Source organism: Dermacentor andersoni, chromosome 6 (assembly GCF_023375885.2).
Source record: "Dermacentor andersoni chromosome 6, qqDerAnde1_hic_scaffold, whole genome shotgun sequence".
Classification (NCBI taxonomy): Eukaryota; Metazoa; Arthropoda; class Arachnida; order Ixodida; family Ixodidae; genus Dermacentor; species Dermacentor andersoni.
The window spans coordinates 145,650,190-145,667,142 of record NC_092819.1 but is presented as its reverse complement, the minus strand read 5'-3'; the positions used below and the strand labels follow the sequence as shown (position 1 = coordinate 145,667,142).

Genomic DNA, 16,953 nt, shown 5'->3' with positions numbered 1-16,953 from the left:
GTACTGAAGTACCGAAGGTTTTTCCTGCACGACACTTAAACAAATGCGAGACGGCTGCCAGGCGCTTTTTCATATGGCCACGTGGGGACTCCAACAGAGGTGAAAGTCTATGATCACACCTAACAATCTGTACGGCCTGAGGTATTTTGTCCGTCAATGGATATGGCCCACGTAGTAGTATTCCTTCCTCGTGTGCATTAAATAAAGCATAACACTCTTTATCTTGATAGCTTTAAGAATTTATACGCGTGATTTTAGGGGTAATATTTAAGTACTGATAGAAAAGTACTAGAGGATTCTGGAACTACACCTGCCGGAATGTTTCATCAAGCTAACGAATTTGTCTACTACTACAAAATGTCCTTTGTCGGAAATAGAAATGTACTTACAAACCATTTTTAAACGTTATGCCTACAGTCTGCCTACATATTATTATATTTATTTATGCTGTCCACGGGCCTATAGCCACAGCCGCAGTGGTGTCAATGAACTTCAAGTATAATATTATCATTGTAGTACTACAAGTATTGTTATTGTTTATAATAGCATTATTATTGTCATAGCTTACAATTACGATATAGAAAGCAAAGGATTTGAAGAAAAGTTTATACTTGTCCGGGAAATGAATTTTTCTTTCATCAAGCTTGCTTCACCTTCCGGCTTGCAGCAGAATTGGTTTGACAGATTCTGTTTCCCTGTGCTTCGAGATGTCCATTAATTCAGATTGACTGTGCGATGAACTCCCCTCCTGGCTTCGCTCAGTGGTGCAGCGACCACTGCGACAAGACGTCGGTCACGGCTTCAATACCTGGACCCGCGCCAATTTTTCGTTAAACTACAAAACTTGATTCCTTTTTACCGCTCAGAAACCCGTACAGCTTTTATTTTGGCTTGGTTAGATCTTTTATTTTATTTCTTTATTCAAAAATACCCTCAAAGGCCCTCATTACGAGGGTATTACGGGGGGGGGGGGGGGGCGATCACATGCATTCGTCATAAATTATACGTCATACTAAAAACAAGAGCATATAACAAAAGTAATAATGGAGTGAAACATAGGTAATATACAATATAACTAAGGCACAATTATTACAGAGAAATCATTAGTACATATTAGGGATTGTGGGGATCACAACGCATTCTTGTCGTTTCCTCACAAACTTTAGCGGTGATTTCGCGGTGCATACGAGAGACATACGTTACGTCGCACCGCTATGAGGTACCTGATTCATGATTTAAATCGCGTTCGCAATATTAGAAAGTGTTGTTCATGTGTCCACTCGTCTTGCGTCCTGCCTTCTCGAAGATTAAAGTGTAACTGACGGTGGTCCCGAACAAAGCACCGTTGGTTACACTGTATGTTGTCATATAAAGGGTGTTTCACCTAAATTGGGCAAAGTATTAACAAATAAAACATAGGAAATGCGCGTATGGAATTCGCACAGTATTGCTCTGAGCCATATGGAGCACTCTATGATATTTTTTTGTTAATCCGCGAAGCTGAGAAATTAACGAAGTTGCTCAATTAACTTTTCTTCAAATATTAACTCTATCGAAGTATTTTCCATACAAAAATTGGCGACCTTGTTCAGAAACATCAGGTTATTTAATTTATGCTAAGATAACTGCCCTGTTCAATTTCTTGCAAGCCTTTCTTTATTGTGCGCGAAATTAAAAAAAATATACGACGTGACTGTCGGCTAACGCGCCGTGCTTTTATTTTCCTGAAATGTAAGTTGAACGAATTAGCAAAGGCTTTTCCAAGCCCAAATATCGATTCAACAGGCAGTGGGTGACTGCGAAAGACAGGGATTGATCGGAAGCAGCATGATTTTTAACTTTGTATATCATCACACTGTCAGCCTCACCCCCTCAGTCGTGTTTCTTCATTGGTCCAAAAAGAAAAAAAAATTGCCAGCGCTGCGTCAAGTGACGCCTCCGCTCCCATATTGCATTCGCACGTGGCGGCCGCTTTTTCTCTTGTAGAATTTCTACCTTGAATCCGAACGTCCCTTTTGTCACTTAAAGTCCATCGCAATCACCGACAGCCTGTTCATTGGATCACTGTGTGCGTAGAAGCCTTGGCTAATTCCTACAACTTACATTTGAGGGCCGTAAAAGCATGGCTCGTTAGCCGGCAGTCACGTGGTATTTTTCAAGTTTCCTGAACGTTAAACAAAGGCTACAAGAAATTAAACTGGGCAGTTATATTAGCAGAGATGAAATAATGAAATGTATCTGAACAAGCGCTACAACTTTTCTACTGAAAGTTTTTCTCAAGGGAATATTTAGCAAGTTATTTAAGCAATCTTTGTTAATTTCCCAGCTTGGCGGACACACAAGATATTATGACGTGATCCATATGGCAGAACAATACTGCGGTAATTCGACACGTGTGGTGCCTATGTTTCTTTTTTTAATACTTGGCCCAAGTTAGCTAAAACACCTTGTATACTTATATGACGTGACCCGCCGTGATTGCTCAGTGGCTATGGTGTTGGGCTGCTGAACACGAAGTCGCGGGATTGAATCTCGCCCACGGCAGCCGCATTTCGATGGGGGCGAAAGCATCCGTGTACTTAGATTTAGGTGCACGTTAAAGAACCACAGGTCGTCGAAATTTCCGGAGTCCTCCACTACGGTGTGCCTCATAATCAGAAAGTGATTTTGGCACGTAAAACCCTATAATTATTTATTTATTATACTTATACAACGTGACCTACTTGCCGCACTTAACACGCGTGTACTTTTTTCTTCTCGGATACTCCTAATGCTAAGTCAATAAAAAGCCGCAACACAAAATGGCGCTAACGGTGCGGTATCTATTACGAGCTAAATGCTCCTTATAAATGATCTTTACGAGATTGCGTGGCTAATCCCATGTAAAAAGTACTCTGTCGTCCTAGGGCAGGGAGCAAATGTGATTAATGAGAACGAAATGTGTGAAATTGTGGCCCTAGTGATTGACGCAGATGAACTGAAAGCAACCGCAGCGATACATGACGAGCAATACAAGCGCTAGTCGTGTTTAACTACATAATATGTGATTGCTCTCCTGAGCAACCTCTACGTAAGCAGTTTTGCGCCGCGAACTGCAGCAATAAGTTCCGTTAACAGTTATCCTTTTAAATATTTAGCAGGAAATAGTAACAATGAAAAAATTGAGCACTAGAAGTACTGTTTACTCATCAGCCGTTGTATGTATGTTACAGAAGAACGATTGCCTTCTATATAGCCGAAGGAAAGAGCCCCGACACATTCCTGTTCATGGAAGGCTCAGGTAAGCACTTTGGTTGCTTTAGAATACGCTAATTTATTATTTCTTTCAGTCGACGAAAAAAAGCGTCGCACTTGTGAGTCCACCCAATAGCGGCGTCCTTATGAACAAGACAAGTAAGGGAATAGGCGACATCAGCAAAACCGGGGATAAATCGGCGCAAATGAGAGCAGAGGTCAGGGAAGCTACGAATCTCTTTAGAAAACCAAGGAGGCTTAAGCGCTTGAGCAGCTACTGTGTTTTGTGGGGACAAGCCTGATGCCACCTTTGTGTACAACATGGTCACGTACCAACGTCCGGCGCTCACCGAAGTGACATTTCTTAGAAATGAGTACTAGGCAGGCGTTTTCCATGCAGTCTAAGACAACTTCCAGGCGCATGTTGTGCTCTTGAACAGTGTTTCCAAATATGACAATGTCGTCTAAGTAACACATGCAAATATCATTTAAGACCTCGAAGAATGGTGTCCATATGTATTTCGAAGCCGCGGGTGCGTTGCACTGCCAAAACAGCATGATGTCGAACTCAAAACAGCCGTCCGGCTTTATCAATGCCGTTTTTTTTTTCTGTCCACCGGGTGCATTTGGATTTGCGAGTACCAAGATAGCAAACCAACAGAAGAAAATTAGCACGCCGACTGAAAGCATAGACTAAACGTCTTTCTTATTAATGGAATTGAGACAGCGGTAGTCCACACAAAATTTCCAAATACCGTCTTTTTTCTTCACAAGTATAACTGCAGGATCCCCAGGAGTGGTTGATTCCTGCATTACTGCTTTCTGTAACGTTTTGTGAACTTGTTCTTCGATAATCTTTCGCTCTGGCGGTAATACTCGAGAGGGTTTCTGTGGAACAGGCTGAGCCGGTACCGTGTGAATTTTCCCCTTCTTTCGGATGAGGGGATGGACGGCGCGTTAGGATCCTTAAGTACTTAGTCAGAACGTTCGCTAATGTACGGAGCTCATCTATGGTGATTGACTTGCTGATTACAAGCAGAATCTGTGTCTTCTGAACAAACGCCAACTCGTTTATGTGCAACATATGCGAGCACACCGACTGGCGTCGACTTGTGTTCTTTGAAGGAAGCAAGCCTTATGCGAGCAGGTACCAGTGCGTTTTCGCTGGAGGGTTGACAATCCATAATTTAGAGCGCCGCTGAGCCACAGACACAACGCAATGTGGCAGAAAAAGAATTTTGTTCATGCGCAGTAAATGCGCAGGCTCTACTGCGGCGTCGAAGGCCTGAGGATTGGTACTAGCGCAGCCCACCGGAACACACAAAGCTGACAAAGCAGGAATGAGACTGCCCTCACAAGCACGAAATGCACCATTCTCGGTTGGAGCATCTTGCATGAGCTCGTAATAAATGTCGCCACTCCATCACATCTCCCTTGTTCAACAATAAACTGTCGCACCGCGCATCTTTAGGAAACCAATAGCTAATATTACATCATGTGAGGATCGGTGGACCATTGTCAATTAAGACGTGAAATCGTTGCCGCCCAGTGACACTTGCGCAGTGCAAAAACCAACAGGCCGCAATGTATATGAGCTCAGGCAACAAAATTTTGCCTCTTGATACCATTTAAATATCACTTTGCGTCCTAATAATCTTTTAAAGTAAGGCTCATCACAGGAACTACAGAACCGGTGTCTAATAACGCCAGTATAGAGACACCATCAACAAGGGCTTCCACTTTGTGCTTCCGCATAAACACAGATGGAAGGCACATCTTTCAACAATGAATCTCCAGCCACCTTACATCCATTAGCCGCGCTCGATAGTTTTCCGACAGAAGTGGCCTTGAACGACGCCGTGGTGAAGGAGACCGGTGCAATCGACGAATACGGTCGGAGACAGCTGAACGGTTCCAGGTTTACTCGCCAAAAGTTGCTGCTAGAAGACGATTGTGCCATGGAAGGCCAGTGGGTTTTGGGAACTTGGACAGCCAGTTGATCATATCGAGGCCTTTAGCGATGAGGGCAAAAACACGATAAGTGACCAAGAAGGCTGCAGATGTAGAATGCAGGAATCGGACGGCCTCTGCGGCTGTCTTCAGAACAGTCAATTTCAGCACCCCTAGGACCAATGAATGGGTTCTAACGCGCAGCATTGCCCCTCGCGGGATCACCAGAAGTACGGGCCTAACCAGAGCAAGCTTAAAATAGGGTATCCGAACAGTAGTTGCCTCTCTATGCCGGTGCGTGATACTTTGATAAATCCGCAACATTGACTGACGGTTGCCATACATTCCAAGGTAGAGCAGTAGCCGCGGTTCGAGACAAAGAGGTGTCGGAGGCACCAGCCAGGTGATGCGCTGTCTCGTTGTGCCTGTACAGCTCTTCGCGGACGATCTGTCTTATGGTCGATGTCAAGTCAAATGAAGAGCTCATATGCATAGTGGCCACAGTGGTAACATTGTCCAATCGGCCAAGCTTTAACTTTATTCGTCTGACAGCATGCTAAGGCCATTGCTTATGAATCCCGCGATGAACCTTCTGAGTGGCCTTTTGCTTTGTGCGACAAGTTGGGGAAGCGATCTGGTGGTCGTCGGTCTTGCAGAGTCCACATCGGTAAGACACTGTGCTGGGCAGTACAGCTTCATCTGGCGCTGTACACGGACAGGATCGGCGCATGTGGCCAGGTCGGAAACAGTTGTAGCAATAGACGACGCTGTGTTTATATGGCCGAGGTCGTAGAATGCAGCCATAGAAGTCCGGAGGGTCCTCGGATGGCTTGTGGTCTAATCTCTTGAAGTATGGAACGTAGTTTTGACAGGAGCGATGAAAGTTTTGACAGGAGCGATGAGTAGCCACCTGAGCAGGGACACTTCGTCGTCAAATCATTTCTATTGTTTGAATTCGAGAGTACACACTTTCATTCTGGCTCAGTCCCGATCTGTACTAGATCTTACGTTTGTTACCTCGAGCATTTCTGTCAGCTCCTGGAACACTGTTGACTCCGGTACTCACAGCGGTCACCTCCCTATAATTTTTGAACTGATTACGCCGTTAACTAATTTACATAGTCATGTGTGGACATTTGTTAATTATGCAAAATTAAAAATGTGCTAAGATTAGCTTTATGCACCCACGAGGGCATGACGATGAATATGAAAGCAATGAACGTGTTCAATTCTAAAAGCATCATCGAATGAGGCTGAATTTGTTCTACCATCTACTAAGGGTGAATCATATTGTTCCTGGTAGGATTCTCACTGCGAGCGAGATTTTAAACGTCAGAAAGCTGCATAGAAAAGCTTTTATATAACTAATGCCCTTTCAATTGGCATGATTATACATATATAGCTATTACATTTAAGCGAATGGTCTCAAAAGCTAAGGACGATTATTATTGAAAGCACTAATCATATCTTTCGAAGTCTAGAAATTAAAAAAAACACTGTTTAAATAACTTCTTTGATCCCGTAAAGTTATACAGGCGCCCGTGAATATCGAATGTATCATTCTATTAAGAAAAGAATTATCAGACTCAGTCAAGAAAATTGCTCAAGGACTTGCATGACCTTCCACGCATAAATTGCCGATAGGACTATCGAAACCTCCCTGGGACGACGACTTTGCAGAAGTAGCTGCGATAGGGCTTGCGGGCATTATTGGATCATTATGGGCGTCAGCCCCAAGTCCAGATGGCGTTACAACAGGAATGCTAAACGTTTTGTTTGATTATGCGCCCAAGGGCCTGCTCAATACAGTAAATTTTCCTCTCAGAATTTCCTCGGTTCACAGAGACCGAAGAGTAACTGAAATTATTGCGCTGTTGAAGAAAAAAAAAACAGCTCGACTTGAGCTAGACAACATAAGAGCAATTTATCTTAGTTCCGATGTCGTCAAATTAATAGAAAGAGTTGTTTACGGCGGTATAGCAAATTTTATGCAGAATGATCAACTTCTCAGTCCTTCTCAGATTGGATTTGGTCCCGGGCACTCCTAATGGTGCGCCCATGTAGATCTAGCGAGCCGCACTGAACTTGCTCGCCGCAAACAAGAGTACGCAGCTTTGTTGGCGCTAGATTTAGCAAAAGCATACGACTCTGTAGATTATCGTGTTCTCTTCTATAAACTACAGTCCACGAATTTTCCGAAGTATATAAGCGCTTGGATCTATGAATTTATGAGAGAAATGAAGTTTTGTTGTTATCAACGCGGTATTTCTTCGGCTAAACACAAGCAGAGAAGAGGTGTACCACAGTGTTCTGTTCTTCCGGCTATCTTATTTAGCGTTTTGTTAAGTACAATTCATCTGTCTCCCGAAGTACATGTTTATGCTTATACAGAAAATATTGCATTTTTTACATCCACAACTAATATACACTTACTACACCAGTCGTTGCAGAATTACTTAGGAATGCTGGAGGCATTGTTAGAGGGGTCATGCATGTCGTTAAATGTTAGCAAAAGGGTGGCACTACTCTTGCCGTTAACTGCAAATTTGCATATATCTCTACAATGCCACCAGGAAATCATTCCTCAAGTTGACGCAGTCAAGTACTTTGGTGTTTTTACGATGGCAAGTTCACTTGGCGCAATTACATTGAACATATTAAAACAAAGGCAACTCTTGCCGTAGCTATGCTCTGCCGGTTCTGCCGCCGTCGCTCTGGACTACGCAGGGATACCTCAGTGATGGCATATAGGATGTATGTTTGGCCCATGTTAGAATTCGGCTGCGTATTGTTTTCTGGCGGTCGCTCCTGCAAAAATAAACCTCTCATACTTTTAAAAAGGGAAGCTGTGCGATTATGCCTTGGGCTACATAGATTCGTTGCCCGCACTGTGTTATATCAGGAAGCTTGTATAGCCACCCTATATTGCAGATTCCGCATGCTTATGGTTCAGACATCTTTAAAATTTTGTTACTTTTTAAAAAAGACGTACGCAATATGTATTCATCCCTGAACCATCTGAGTTTTCGGAGTGTCGTGCCCTCAGATAAGCCCTCAGATAATATTTCTGAAAGCACAGTTACAACAACTGATTGCGTCCTGACGTCAGGTTTACCATTCAAATGATGCCTTACCAAACCTCAAAATTGAATTAGAGGACATATTTCCCAAATCATGCAAATTTTTCACCAAGAAGACATTTAATTATTATCTTACAGGACCACCTACACCATCTAGCCACTCACAATAGCTACAGACGCTTCTGTGTGCAGTGAAAAGGCAGGAGTGGCGACCTGCTTTGAATCTCCTCAATTGTCTTACTCTCTTCGCCTTCCCGCTTTCACACCTATAACTCAGGCAGAATTATTAGCGATTGTATTAGCATTACGAAAGCATCCTCAAAATGACACATTAGCCGCTATTGTGACTGACTCGCTGTCTGTATGCGCAGCACTTACTGCATCTTCAAATTCAAGAATTCGGTGAACCTTTTGTTCCATTGTAACTGCGTACTTATGGCAAGTATGTTTGCTTTGGATACCGGGACATCGTGGTTTTCACTTGAATGAAATGGCTGAATCACTCACGCGAGCACCTCTCATTGGCCCTGTCATACCTTTTTGGCTGCATCAGCTTATCTCACCGTGGCTAGGTACAGAAATTTCTCTATATCACAATATTCTCCAATATTCAATATCCAACACCATCTTATGAATTCCACGGTCTTGGTTTCCCGTGGAATACTAACTGGTATTCTTATAGGCAGCTGGAAATTTCCTTAACAAAATTTAGATGTCGTATCCTGCCTCTAAATTTTTACTTACACAGGTCTGGTCTCGCTGTGTCCCCTCCATGTTTTTTTTTTTTTTTTTTGCAATGTACCTGAATCTCTTCAACAATACTTTCTTTCGTGCCACCGATATTCTAGAGAAGGAAAACCCATAGAAAACTGATTTGGAAAACTTGGGCTATCGGTAACCTCACCAATTATTCCTTCTTTTGGGGCGACTTCACTGGGATCCACCACAGGGCTGCTTTTCGAGCGGTTTACAACTTCATTAGAGAGACAAAACGTGTAACTTGCTGAATTCCTAAAATTATCAATGATCTCCATTATTTCATATCTGTCTGTTAAATTATTTTATCTGAGAATTCCTAACAGTATACACATTGTTTGTAAACTTCTAAATCACATTACGCCCGCGCTCTACTATTCAAGTTCAGTTTTGCTCCAACTTTAAATATACCGCAAACCGCCTGCTTCTTGGCCAATCCCCCATTGTGGGTATGCGCCAGTGCTTGGGAGACGAGACAAGGCAAAGCGACGCAACAGGCCCTTTCTAGAACAACTACAGCCTCACGTCTTTTTTTCTTGCTCTGGCAGACGATGCCACACCAGAAGAAGGGAAAACTTACTATACTGACTACAAGAACTGCGGAGTCCTGGACATGCCTTATCATGGACGTCGTGAGTATAGACTACGAATACATTTCGGACAATTCTCGATGTGTTCAACAAATCTCCATCCATCAAAAGTGTCGGCACTTGTGTTTATGCTTTTCTCGCGTTGATATTTCCCTCTTTTACTACAGGGTTGGCCTGCATCAAACGTAATTCTTAGGCATAGTATGCGCATGTATGCCGGGTTTGTATGCAGTTCTATATACAGGGTCTACGTACATTTCCGTATACAGAAGCTATATATATATATATATATATATATATATATATATATATATATATATATATATATATATATATATATATATATATATATATATATATATATATATGTCGTTAGACTGGCGCAGTGTTTTATAAGAAGCGGATCCCATCTGCGCAAAATCTGTTTGCATGAGCGGTTTATGCGCTTAAGGAGACACAATTTTTGCGAACTATTAATCAAGCCCATAATTATGGAAAGCTTATCGAATAACGTCTCTGCTGTCCCAGTTGTGGTATATCTATACATTTTAAACATTAAGATGACAGTATTTGAAGACAACTTCACGTTATTTCGTTCTCATGAAAGGCGCTTGTGTTTCAAGGTACCCACCATCGTATTTGACACTCATTCAGGTATTATCGAAGGCGCGTGGATGTCGACAACGCGCAGCCGGAAGCCCAAACTACGCATACGTTTCGAGGCGCACGAAAGCTCACGCCCGCGCGCCTATACGCATGCACAGGCATCTGCTCCGTACGAATATCGGTGCTCTGGATGCCTCACGAAATTACGAAACGATGTCTACCAAGGCGAAAGCAGTGAGCCAGGTGAACGCGCACCGGCGCGCGTCTTGCAGCTTCCAACCGCCATGTCTCGCGACGCGCGGCAAACGCAAGACGCGCATGGCGCGAGCTCTCGCGTCGCCCGCAAACGTGCGCGTGCTTTGTCCTCAATGATTGCGCCCAGCGCGCGTGAGGGACAGAGAAAAAGTGGGTCATCTTGAGCTTTCAGCAGCAGAGAGCAAGAAGGTAGCTGTTATCAAACTTCGCCCAACTGGCAAAGGATATGTCACATGCAATATCCCAATGCGTCACCATGGGAGCCCGATCTTTAGCCGAGCTGTACACCGCCGAACGATAAATTAGCTGAGTGAGGTTCGAATGTCATGATGAAAAATCTCAGAAAAGAAGCACTCTAGGAAAATCGAACAAAGTGAAGCCTGGAAATACGGCTGTCTTAACATTAAAATTTTAATATGTGCGATTACCTAATAATATAAATATATTGATACGGTTTTTGTTATTGTCGCTTTGCTGACATAAACGGCCAAACCGGCTCTGTAAGCAGATTGAGCGTGCCTGAAGTAGCCTTTTCATGAAAATTAACGTGAGTTTTAGTGTGAAGGCGTGAAGTGTTTGCATGGAAGTGGCTCCAATTTAATGCTCGTATTTCCAATGCCATTATATCCGTCGTATAAGAGTGTGATTACCGCACGGGCTCTTACACTTCTACTAGAGACAATGATCGTGTGCAAAGGAGCCATGATGCAAAGATGCAAAGGAGCCATGCACTGGCTCTAACCCAGTAATCGAGGAATCTGTCTGCAGTACCTAGTCTGACATAAAGTAGTAGTTTGTAAACAACAATTACAGAGAGTACAGCGGATAAAACGGGCATGAGGATTCAGTAGGCGGCCCAACTATAACAAAGAGTTTCACTGTCGTTACCTATTCCAACACAATGTAGCGGTTGGCTCTTAGGGCTGGAAGTAGGTGGAAGTGACTGAAAAATTTTTAGCGAAGGCGCCAAAGGCACGGCAGACCGCGTTTAGAAGTAATGCTATAAACGAATTTACGAGATGGACAATAATGACTTCGTATATGATTGTCAGAAATGGGGTGTCCAGGATCTTGGGCAAAGACAGAAAAATCCCTTCTCTCATGCATTCTGGGCCGTCATGCAGGATATCCTGCTTTATTTTACTTCGTTTGGCGTCTAGCCATACACTCATGACAAAACATAATTATAAAACCGGCGCGAGATTAGACACAGAATATAAACAGAAACGTCAAGGACAAGCGCTCTGTTCCGTGTCTATTTGCGCGTGCTATATCATTGTGGAATATAAACTAGCGCAGTCACACCATGACAGAACAGCCGGCGATAAATTCCTCTACCGCTAGAGAGCCACAACTAAGGTTAATCAAGGCTCTGTAGGTCCCGTGGCACCGACAATGGTGGCAGTTGGAAGCGGTCATGAACGAACGTTCACATAGCAATGATTGTAACTTTCATATTCGCATGAGAGGAATGCGTGTGAAATTGTAAGATTGCCAAATCAAGGAGGCGAACAAATGATCGTACGCTTTTGCCAGTGGGGATGGTCACTTCTTTCTTGTTTCAATGCTCCTATAGACACTCGTTAAGCGGGAATGTTTTTGCGCAGACGCACTTCACAGAAAGTGGACAAGCTTATGGCAATTGCTAATGTACAATTTCAGAGTGCATATTGTGGGCCGCAGAAACCACTAAAGATGCGCTTCCTCAAGAATGCCTGGACCAGTTTGAAAAATATTGCGGCGTAGGGGTGCCTAAGTACACGCACGACCTATGTGCGGACAGTGAGATCTCCAACTGGTGATGCAAGCTTGAAAGTGAGTCTCTGTTATTTAGTATATCACAATGACAGCTGTGGCAGCGCTAGCCCGTAGTCAAGAATGACTGTCACTTCTGCTGCTATCGTGTTGCAAACAGTGTACTTCAAAATGCGCACCAATCGGGTTTTGCAAAAATCAGGGCCTGGTGCCTCGAAGGATGCCAAAAGCGTAAAAGTCTAACTAGGGTATTTCATTATAGCAAATATTTTTAATAAATATTACACACAACTGAACCAATATGAGTAATTCCGCAGAGCTGGTAATTTAGTAGTTCTTGTTTTTTTTTTGTTATCGGCCTTTAAATAGCATCTCAGCAGATGATTCGTGCATCTGATGGTGTCGCTATGACGTAAGTCCCAGCATACTACGCCGAGATTGTCCAGCGCGCAGCGGGTGCTGGGTGCTTGGACTAGTTCGCATCGTCGCGCCTGTAGAAAGCCAGAGTACAATCATGGCGCGCAGTATTCTGTGCGCCTTGGTGGCAAGAGGGCACATCGCAGCACCCCGTGGTGCGCGTGGTATCTACGCTACGAAGCAACGTGGCCTCAGAGTTTGCACAGGCGTACCCTTGGAATCTTAGAGGTCATTCCAAGGAGCTTAGAGTTAGGTCATGTTTCGCCTCCGCCGAATGGTAAAGGCGGAGTTCTTTTTTTCGATCTTCAGTGTCAAAAAAGTCTCTCATTCTGAACTTTTGGTGATGCTGCCCTTGGTATTTCAAGCGTCACATTTTGCTCAGAGACTCCTCTATGACTGCATTATTGCAAACTAGGCGTACTTACACGGTGCAAGCTTGTGTTAATTAATTTAAATAATTTAATTATGGGGTTTTACGTGCCAAAACGACTTACTGATTATGAGGCACGCCGTAGTGGAGGACTCCGGAAATTTCGACCACCCGGGGTTCTTTAACGTGCACCTAAATCTAAGTACGCGGGTGTTTTCGCATTTCGCCCATATCGAAGCTTGTGTTGCCGTTGGTTTTTAAATGTGAGTGATACAGTTCATTTTTTCCCGAAGTTATGAAATGTAGATAACGCAACATTTTTCCAATAACCGCTAATAAAAATTATGGTTAGTGCTCCCCAGCATTGTGAAAAATCGAGCAGAGCAGTAGCCTCAAATGCAAGAAAACCTAGAACAACGATTCCTCTACATCGTAAGCTTTGATCCCGGTCTAATGCGTATTGATTTTATGGGAAGTTACCATTGATTCGTTTAACCAAGTGTTTCACCTATTTAAATGAAAGTTTAAAGGTAGAACGGTGCACGTTAGATGAAAGGGCCCACCATTATTTTGTTTGCAGTCAGCTTGCGTTACTCGCACTATTTGTGGTACTGCGAAGAGCAGACTGATTAGTTAAGCGCCATTTCTGCAAAATATCAAATATTCGTTTGAGGGCATAACTCGCATTTGATAAATTGTAGAGCGTGCTCTGGAATACGCAGTAAAGTTGTTTTCTGGATGTTATCTTTCACGAGTTTGTCTTTTGGTGCTCTTCTAAAAGCTACGAAGTATGAAAAGAAAAATTACACCACTGTGATCGCGCATCTCGATCGATATCAGCGTTTTGTATCATTTTTATAAAGAACAAAGCCTGCACGCGCACTAGTCAAACAAAAAAAAGCTGACGAGGGTGCCGGACCACCTGTGCAGATTTCGTTAATTCTTATCATGTAGCAGTGTGTCGAATTTCAGTTTTCCAGACAAATTTCCTGCTCTACGCTCGACGCTATGGCCGCTCGCTTTTTTATTTCGCGATGAGCACGTAGGCTTTGTTCTGTTGAAAAAGAGCTGATAGCCCTTGCATGCAAGGGCATGCGATCACCGCTACGTAATTTTTTTTAATGGTTCACGCCCTGAAAAAGAGTTACGTAAGTGATCGAAACCAAATAAACAGAATAAAAGTCAGGTTGAAGCGATATTAACCTCACACCAGACTAACGTAACAAACTAAAAAATCGAACTTAAAATATTAGTCTATCTGAAGACTACTGAGAACATCTTTGGTGTCATTCGTTCAAGCTGTACCACCGCATCTTAAAATTTGGTTCTTGTTTCGTGAAACAGCTTGTATAATATATTTACAGTCAAAAGTTCCATGGCTTGCCGCATTAACTTCCCTAGTGTTCCTGCAACATCTCCTTTTCATCTCCTTTTCATCTCATCTCCTTTTCTAATAACATTTTCAGAAGAGTGTACAAAGCCTTACCCGCTGTACGTAAGCGATGTCGACCTTGAAGCAGCTCAGAACCTGAGATCGTCAATGCACGGTGGTTAAGAACGCTGGTTTGCCAAAAATAAACTTTTTTTTCTGGATTCAGACTCCTTGATTCATGAAAACCAACATGGCGGAAAAACACTTGCGTGAGTTGTCACCTGGCTAAATATTGTAAACATTGTGCATAGTTTTACTTTGCACACAGCGTATTTCTGCTAATATGTATCTACCTGAACCCTACCGAGGCATTTACGGATAGCGGCCCTGGTAACAATGGTCTACAGGTCAAAATCTCAAGGTCGCTTTTCTGGCAGGCCAGAAATGATTATAGCTAAGGGCTCACAACCGCTCTTTTAATGTTGTCAGAGATATAGTGGTCACCCGGAGAAAAAAGTTAAGTAATAATTATGCTTTTTAATGTGTGTTCTCGACGGGACATATAAAATTTGAGTTGAAGATGTGCACAAACAAAAAAACTGACGCGGCAAAAAGCATTTTTTTTGTCACAAACAGTTGACCTTGTCTGTAGTTTTCGAAAAAGTCACCTTCAATTATCGTAATAAATCTTACTTCGTACTTTTTAGTTCTAGTGGTATAAACTTCTAGATTTCGTAAATCTCCTACTCTGAGGAAAGCAAGCAAACCAACCATATACTTTCCGTGCTGGGCAATTTTGCTTAGCATGAATATACTGTTACATGACAAAATCAAGGAGGATTGCTGAGATGAAAATGATGGTCCCAGCTATACTTATATATTACAGGACCGTCAGGCGTTTGTACATACAGCAAATGACACTGTAATTATTATCATCGTGCAGTAGTAGAGAATCCTAGATATCATGAACCGCAGTTTAGACGTCAAAATTGCTAGCATATCTCGTGTAAGTTGTAGAATCTATTATCGTGATGCATTTTTCGGCTATACATTGCTGCTTTGTTTCACATGACGGTTCTTATGTCAGATTTTGTATATAGTTATGTATAATGGCACGCTATGATTTGTAAATGTATGTATTAGCTATACATTGCTACTTTATGTAAGCAATGATGTGTTCTGTGCGATATTCGTACCCACCCCTGTAATGGCCGGCCAAGAGTACCTGCAAAAAGAAAAAAAAAGATCTGCGCGCCTACTGACATAAAATTGTCCTAATCGCCGGAAGGGTGCCGTCAGGGTTGCCATTGTGGAGGCATCGCTCGTCACTGATTCGTCGACATGTCCCTCTTGAAATTCCTTTAACGTTGCGGTTCATTCCTATAGGCGTTGGCTCCGCACCGGTATTGAACCGAGGCGAGGCATAGGAAGACGCAAACAGCTGGGCGACCGAACGCCAGGCCGCAGCTATCAACTGGCAAACAGCTCGCCAGCCACGCACTCGCCGAAAATGCCAGGCCGGTAGGACACCGGCCTACAAGGTCCACATCCAGGCTAGAGGACACCCGTGCGATATGATATCGAGTCATCAGGCCCATGGGGTGGACATGTGATTACCAGCCCGCTGTGACAGCCGGAGCGCTGTACATGCCCGCCAGGACTACTTGTGCGCCGGTCAGAGAGTTTGTACACTGAAGCAGGCCACCCGATATCAGATCAAATCAAATTATTTTATTTCTCAGGAAGAAAACATTCCGGAAAGGTTCATTGGTGAAGGTTGTTATTGATGATTATGGTTGTTAAAAGCTGTTATGGACAGCTTGACTAGGCCAATGAACCCTTTTAAAGGCAGTTGGGACCAGAAGAAATAAACAGCATAATTTTTTTCCATTTCCTGATACGTATACACGAAATAAATGAAACAAAAAATTTCTTATTTTATTACATCATGTGCAAAAACATCGCTTTGGAAAAACAAGGCATACACACCAGAAAATACATAGTAAAAGGTCAGATACAACCATGAAAAGAACATTGACTGGAAAGAATGAAATATGAGAGAAATAATGTGCATATACAATGTCAATTTTCTTGACATTAAATTAAGATATTCAATTAAAGAATGACCTTTAAATCACCCCCTCATATCTCATCGCGAATCGACCACAACGTCAAGGTACAAGTACCAACATGCCACACAAACCTTTTCTTCAGTTCTTTTCTACCCAAGACTGCATCCGAATGGAACTACCTCCCCGCCTCTGTAGCCAGCAATCCGGTTCATTCATCCTTTCAGAGTGCTATATCTAACATTATATAATGATTCACCACTCCTCTCTGTAACGCCATCAGGCATTGAAAGTACTTTAAATTAATAAATAAATAAATAAATAAATAAATATGTGTTTTCTGTCTTGTGTTATACAAAGTATAATTAAGCCAGAAAGGTACAAGCAGAAACAGCATAAGGGTAAAGTTTTCAACGCCTCATGAGCGGAAAATTATTTCAGATTTACATAAAAGGACCGCAGTTACTTTAGCAAGAAGCTGCTTACATGGCTGTATTTA

The 16,953-nt window shown here is 42.8% G+C and overlaps 1 long non-coding RNA gene across 1 annotated transcript; it reads left to right on the top strand.

The window, feature by feature from the left end:
- Positions 1–3,212: 3,212 nt before the first annotated feature.
- Positions 3,213–14,606, top strand: LOC129382672 (uncharacterized). The gene is made up of 4 exons (XR_008610710.1): positions 3,213–3,280; positions 9,569–9,652; positions 12,134–12,286; positions 14,480–14,606. It is a non-coding gene; the product is annotated as an uncharacterized lncRNA (long non-coding RNA).
- The last annotated feature ends 2,347 nt before the right edge of the window (positions 14,607–16,953 follow it).